Raw genomic sequence first — 7,906 nt, 5'->3', positions numbered from 1 at the left:
ATCGTCTACGATTACACATAGTTCAAATAAATAACACATTTCGGTTGTAGATCATTTGTTTATATTTTCAAAAAACAACAACAAAAAAAAAATCAACTGATTTTGCAACAAAGAAGCGAGATGAATGAATGCTTATGTTAGAACCAACTTGTGGTTGTTTCCAAACAACCTCGCTTAGATGAAAATTAGACACTTTTTTGTAGAAATAAGCTCTCATTTTAATATTAGTCAACTTTCGTACGTATACTACTAAAAACTTGTTTTCTAGACTTATGTTTAAAAGATCAAATAAGTATAATTATTCAGTTATTAATAATTTAACCATCTTTGAACTGTTCCATGTGAATATTGCAACGCAGAATTACAGCAAACTGTAAGTGATAAAATGTTTATGAGTGTGTGACAAAAGAAACCAATTGCTGGCACCGGCTATTAATAGCGAAGCTGGTACTTACAAACACTTTATAATAAAAAGAAAATGATATTGTAAGTAAAATACATTTCAGCTAAGGGATAAAAGTTTTGGATAAGTTCAGAGTGGAGAAAAGCGCTAGATTTTCTAAAAAGCCACAAAATAGAAAAACTTAAGATTTGGAAAGTTTCTACACAGTCATAGGTAACAATAATGTAACTTTAGCAATTAGAAAATGGCTACCAAAATATTTACTCAAAATAGAGTTATTCTACAAACTTGTAATAAAGCCTAGCCGTAGAATCATGGCTATGGGACAATATGTTATTGTTATGAACTTATTCAAAATGATCGCCATGAAATTCAAAAGTTGTAATCAATGCTAATCCAAGCACTAGCACATTCGTATCATCGAATGGTAGTAAATTTGCAGATAAAGAGTGACAAACTGCAAAATAGAACATGCCAATTACCTTATCACAAGCAAAAAGTTCAACAAACGAATGTTGGGGAAAATAAAAGAATCACCTGATCACAAGGCGAGTTAATCTCCACATGTCTAATTGGAAAAACGCGCAAAATTAATCAGTCGCCTGTAGCTTAACATTTTAACTGGGAGCTTTACACTTCTGCAGATATATCCTCTTACGTTGTATTGAATTTAAAAAAGAAGAAACATACTGCATCCGTCGCTTCAACATCTTTAGGTTACGAGCTACAGACATTAATAAGGATTATTTTATTACCACTGTTTGTTGCCTTATGTATACACATACATCTTAAGCCTGCTTTGTAGTATTTTTCACAGAGAGATTGTTTAAAACAATGGACAATATCCTTTCAACTTTATTTTTTTTTTTTTTTTTTACACACAAATTCCTAAAAAAGCTTATTCTATCTGAAGATCAATTTAATTTTTGCATTTATGAGTTAACAATCAACATATGTTTCATTTTAATTCATTGAAAACAAATCTTTCATTTTAAATGACTTGCCACAAATACTATTAATTATGTAGAAAATTTTAACCCCATAGTTAGATTAATACAATGATATATAAAAAAAATGTCATAACGTAATTGAACAAGAAGTTTTTTGATTTACATTTATTTATTTATTTATTCGAGTCTCCTTTATGAGATAGTTCCGACAAAAATATGAAGCATTTATACACTTCCCCCCTCTTCCGTCCGTTTGCTCTCAACATTCCCGGCATATTAAAATTAATTATTCCATTTTCAGCTACAATGATTAGATCAACTGTAAAAGGCAACAAATGTTGACTGTACGTCTGAATATGCATTTTTCTTGTTGAAAACAAAACTGACGGCAATAGTTACAGACCTCCACAGTATCTGAACGTAAATTAGTATAAACGTTAATATGCATGTTGTTATTATTTTACATACATCAAACAAAATAATGGATTACACATTTGAATAGTTCTCTCTAAAACTTAGTGAATAGTCATAGAAAAAAAAACAACATATTTCTAATGAAAAAATCACAAATGGTGGCTAAAAACGTATTACTAACGACTGTTATTTGTAAAGTCAATTTTTTTTTCATTCGTTTGACTCCCTTTTCTTAAAAACAGAGTGATTAGTGACTTAGTGACTTTAATCAATAAAACAACTTTCGGGACCCTAACACAAGCCTTTATACATTACACTATTCATAACGTAACACATTTTTTATTTATTTCTTTTTCCCCCCACTCTTTTTAAGCTGCCTTGCATTATTTTAAGTGTTTGCGTTGATATTGACATTTACTTTAAATTAATTAATGAATTACGTCTTTTGATTCAATGCCTTACATTTAGCTCCATAATATTTCTTGAAAGACGCTCGCGGCAATTTTGTTATTTTTTTCGCAATAATAGATTTTGATGAAATGTTTTGTAACTATACAAGATCATGTTATGATGTATTTAAAAGATGAAATAAAAGTACTATGTCACAGCACTGTTTCAGTTTTATTTGTCTTAAGATATGATGCTATTTTGAACATTTTTTTTTCAAAATCTCCATACTCCTACCATGTATTTAAGTAATGTACAGTAACTAGTATAGATTTGAAATCTAAGCATTTTCATAACAGAAAACAATATTCCTAGTGGAGACACGCAGAGAGAAATAAAAAAAACTGATTTTGTATAAAAGAACAATAGATGTTCAGCAGACCAATGGTTATTTTTCCATATTTTTGTAAACCTTAGCTATTTTATCGAGTTTCATATCATAGAACTAATTTAAAATCAAACTGCCCATGCACTGCCCATGCACATGCTTATGTCTACCTAATGTAAAACAAAAAGAAACTTTGTGGTCACCATATTAGATTTGGCTTAAATCAAATTACAACGAGGTGAGGTGTGACGTGCATTTATAGAACGTAGGTTGGTACAAGTACGTAATCAATTTTCATTTCAAATAATGGCTAATATTCAGCCAAAGTCTTTGACAGTAATCTGTTTTTGTCCATAGGCCCTAAGTCGCTCACCTGAGGATCATCTGGAATAAAATCGAAGAAAGTGTGACTGAAGAAACTGTTTTTTTCCCCTTTATTTTTAAAGGAAGAAACAGAGAGGAATCATTCCGACTGCTGCATCCTTAACCTTTAACATATTGATCTTAAAAGCAATATGTGGTTATCTACTCCATTTGGCCTATCACACCACTAAGTTTGTAGGGTGCAGGTTAAAGGCGCACGCGTCTCAACAAATGCTACGGAAACTCTTTTTAGTGTTTAGACGTCCTTAATTTGATAATGTGACATGTATCAAGTTTTTATCCAACGGCATATTTCTTAATAAGCGGATTTTGGCGTGTTTCTGAAGTATATTTTGATGTCAAAGATGCAGGTTTCCACCATTCTCTGGACAAAACGTATAGTTCCCGAATACAGATGTACGTTTCGGAGACTTGGAACAACCAAATTGGCACGGTGTTAGGGTAAATATCGACCCGTCCGAAACCAAAAAGACTACCGCGAGTGACTTTAATAAATAAAACTAATCACAAAACACCAAATTAAGGTTCTTATCAAGTCTTTTGAAACCATTCCTGGAGTGAGTTTTTTTTCGCTACATATACCTTGGTTTATCATACACAATATACCAAACTATTCCTAATAAGTAAAAGAAACTTTCAAGACAGGTTATATTTTATTGAACAGCACATTTTGTCCTATATCACATGTACTTTGACTGTTCATGTTTTATTTTGTAGAAAATATCAAGCTTCGTTTCAAAAGTATTTTGTCATTACTTTTGTAATTATTGTGTGTCTAACATATTTCTCCAGGTACTCTGGGAGTTGTAAGTGTTACAAACCACGTACATTTAAAAAAACGAATGTTGCGACACGAAAGTGAAAGTAAAGCTGTCAAAATGACCAAAAACTGCAATATTTCAAAATAATATATCAGTAAGTCGGTTTTCATTTCCCGGAATTTTATTTACCGATATATTCAGTTAACATTTACATATCGAACTATATATGCGGAAACTACGTCATTGCGTTTTGATTTATACCGTCCATGAAAAAGACATTCTAAAAAGCCGACAACATTTCGGTTTTATAATTAGATTTTTGACAACGTCTATACATGTTATTTTCTCATACTCTTTGTTCAGGCCCCAAGCTGGGTAAGCCCGTTTATTTCAGATTGACACGTATATGTATATACATAGAAACAATTAGATGCGTAAAAATACATGAATGAATGATATATACATTTGTAAACTAAAACATATCATTTAACGTGTTATCTTAATGACCTAATTTATACACATTTTTGTAACTACTTTACATACGGTGTAAAGGGTGTGTGAAAAAAATTCAAACAAGGAAGCACATATGAACAGAACTCATGTGTAAAATATTTTTAAAAAAAGATGTGGAAAAGGGGGAAACTGATTGAAGAAAAATAAAAAACAAACCCCTGGTGTGATTTCAATAACTTTCAGCGGACAGAACTTGTAAGCTCTGGAAAGATTGGAAATGACAAGTTTTTTCTTTATTTTTTTTCTCTTTTTTTTTTTCCTTTTTGTTTTAAATATTTTTCGTTTATGTATTTTCAAGATCGTATTCTGGCAGGGGAGGAAATATTTTACTTTGAAATTATTTAATTCTGCTAGCAAATTAAATCATCTATCCTTTCGATAACTTGAGACCATTTTTTTCGACTTCGGATATCTTATTATTTATGGCTGAAATGTATCTCAAACTTAAATGAACTTTTATGATTTATATAAAGAGGTAGAGATAGCACATACTTCTTTAATTTCTAAAAAGCAATTAAAAATTAACTTTAGTTAATTTAATGTCATTTAAGGTGGAATATATTACATAAAGCACAATTTAATCATTTTTAAGCATGTTTTTCAAGATTTTATTACGTTTTTATATAATTTCCATGTATCCCATCTTGTAGATAGTCCTACCTATCAAGTCATTGACCAATAGTTAAGCCCTGATTATACCTGGATTATTGTTGGAAGAGCTTCTCTCAGTGAAAAAGGAAAAATGTCAAATAAATGATTATTGTTTGACATTGGAAATTATATTTAAGTCCAGATCCATTAATGAAGCTTAAATTCCTCACATGAACATTCAACGTCCCATGTGAGGCTCGAAACCACTACGATGACGGGCAAGTAATTTGAAGTCAGCTATCTTAACTGCACGGTCACGGAGCAAGCCCCAAGACCATTCCTAGATAAGATGCCTGTCTGAAGGCAACCATACGGGTGTCATGTATTGCACTTTGCCTATTTCTACTGAAAAATAATCATTGTTTGCATACTGCTCACTTTTGTGACAGTATAAGCGGCTATATCTTTCAACGAAAATCGCGAATCCTGTTCGACCATAACTTTTATAGCAGCGACGTTTGGCTTGTTAACAAAGGTTTTAGACCTATCAGAATGGGAATTGGTATCATCTTCGATATAATTGTTCAGCTTTGAAAGCTTTAACCAACCTAAAAACTGTTTGCACTGAAACGGCTTGAAGTCAATACATACCATACAATTCATCAAATAACTGATTTAAATCGATACCAAGCCTTATTTATTTATTTACTTGCACGAAATAAATGGATATCGTTACCTATTTGACACCATTCAAGTGCTATGAAGCGTTTTCAAAACTACCTGGGATAAAACTACGGAAGGCAATTAATGACAGAACTTTTTGCAGGATCCTCGTACGACCTTCTTCCGTTTGGGAACGACGAGGGCCTCCATAACAAGCAACATCAAGCAAAGCACCATCAGGGTAGATTTGAAAACAAATGATGCCGACATCCATCGTGTCGTGTCTTGATGTCTTGATCTCTTCACAGAAATTACACATAGAAGCTGGCTTTAACAGTTTTCACTCATCCGCTGTAAAGAGCACATTCTGGACAGGTCGTCAATTGCTCTCTCGAATTTTGCCCTCTTATTTGAATCATTGCCATACGGAAAGAGGCATATATAAAAGAGGATACATATAGAGCACATCTGTATTTCAATAAGAAGCTTACAAATCTGTTTCATTATATGAAATGATGCTTAACTGAATTTATCGTAAAATTCCATCAATTTCAAAAAGTAAATACGTAAATAAGTGATATTTAAAGAGGTCTCCTGTATATAAATATTTCATAACGACTATTTCGAAACAGCTGTACATGGACCGTTTTGTCCTATGGACTTTTAATACTCTTTTAAACTTAAGTTACAACATTGGTAAGGTTTTTTTTCGTGCAGATCATCTAAATTAGTGTCATTGTCCCAGATTCAAACTCTATCCGAAAGGTGTATTCATAAAGAACATTCAAAGAAACGACAATGAATTAATGTTCAGTTAAAGGATTGTTGGTGTAAAGAATATCAGTAGTAGTACTTTAAATAAACCCAAATGAGCAATGACATTAATTATAATAGGGTTATTATAACTTTACATTAATCTGCGCTTGAGTTGATTTTTCCAGGTCTGGTCGTTTGATGATCAATCAATATGCTTAATATGCCTCTACCTATTTCTTAACTTTTATCAGACAAAATTAACCATAATTTAAGAAACTTGATACTAAAGTATGATATGTTGAAGTTTAGGCATATATTTTGTAGCCCCATCATCATTTTTGACGTGACCACAGAATAATGTATTTTCACAATGAAATATTTTTTCAGAATCCGGTGGGGATATTGTATGATATTTGTATGACATGAAGCAATCAAAAGCAATTGCTTTGAAATTCGTTGTTTGTTGAAATAGGTACTTGCAAAGGTACTAAAATATAAAAATTGTATGAAATCCACAACCTTCATGTACGCACTGGGCTTTGGTAGTTGCACCAGCCTTACATAAAATTATTAGAACCACGTTGTGAGGTTCAAAAGGTGATCGAAGACACTCATCACTCAACTACAAGGTCCCTTTGAAGTTACGCACAATTCATGATAAAGAAAATGGTTTGATTATTGTTTTAAAAGCCAGTAAGTAAAATGTAGTTATTTCTGTACATATTTTTATGTTCGCTTTTCCCGCAGAAACAAAGCATTATATCACTTTCCTCGTGTCGGAGTGTCCAACAAACTATTTTACAATCAGTCATTTATTGAAGCTAATTTAACTTTGGTTGTGTCAGCAGTAACATAATGTTTGGTCAATAATTAGTCTTTAAAGCCACTGTCAAGTTTGGGAATAAGATATAAATTTCTCCTATAGTAAACACATTCAAATACAAATAATTATGCAAATATATGGTGATATACAATGTTTTTTTTTCGGCGAATGCCGTACTAAGAACGAATTCGTAACCTTGACTTACCCATGCCATGTGACTTAACTTTGTGAATCAGACTACTTGATAACACATTATGCATAATTTATCAAAACGAAAGATTCATGCAACACTCTACCTGCTTAGATGAGAGTGTCTATTGTTTTACTCTGCTGGATGTGCGACGGTCAGTTATGGACGATGTTTACAGTTTTATCGCTCAATATATTTAGCAAGACTATTGATATATCTGAAACAGATAAGTAAGTTTAATAAATATAATAACAATCTATTCAAATACCACCATATAACAGTTTACAGAAAGAGCTAAACAATGTGGACAAGGTCGTGATCAGCCAATCTATTAAAGTCTTCTAGGTAGATAATTGTCTTCTAGACCACTGTTTTAATTATCTATAGTAGAATAAAACGAAACAAATTGCACAATAATGAAATTAAACTGTTAAAGTGTGATGTTTAGTTTTGCCATTTGCCCAGTGTCAGATAGATAATGGAATAATACAAAGACTATGAAAATCTCATAAAGTTCTTGTCTTACTACAATTCCCCGAACATCTTTTTAAAGGTATTTTTTGTTTTGTCTGAATTGAATTCTGAATTTAATAAAGATAATACTTGAAGTTAAAAAACTATCTTGTCACTTTAATGTAGTAAAGTGAATGTAAAATTTTAGTTTATTTCGTTATTAATGCAAT

Source organism: Mercenaria mercenaria, chromosome 15 (assembly GCF_021730395.1).
Source record: "Mercenaria mercenaria strain notata chromosome 15, MADL_Memer_1, whole genome shotgun sequence".
NCBI lineage: Eukaryota > Metazoa > Mollusca > Bivalvia > Venerida > Veneridae > Mercenaria > Mercenaria mercenaria.
The sequence above is the reverse complement of the archived record's forward strand: the minus strand, read 5'-3'. Positions refer to the sequence as shown.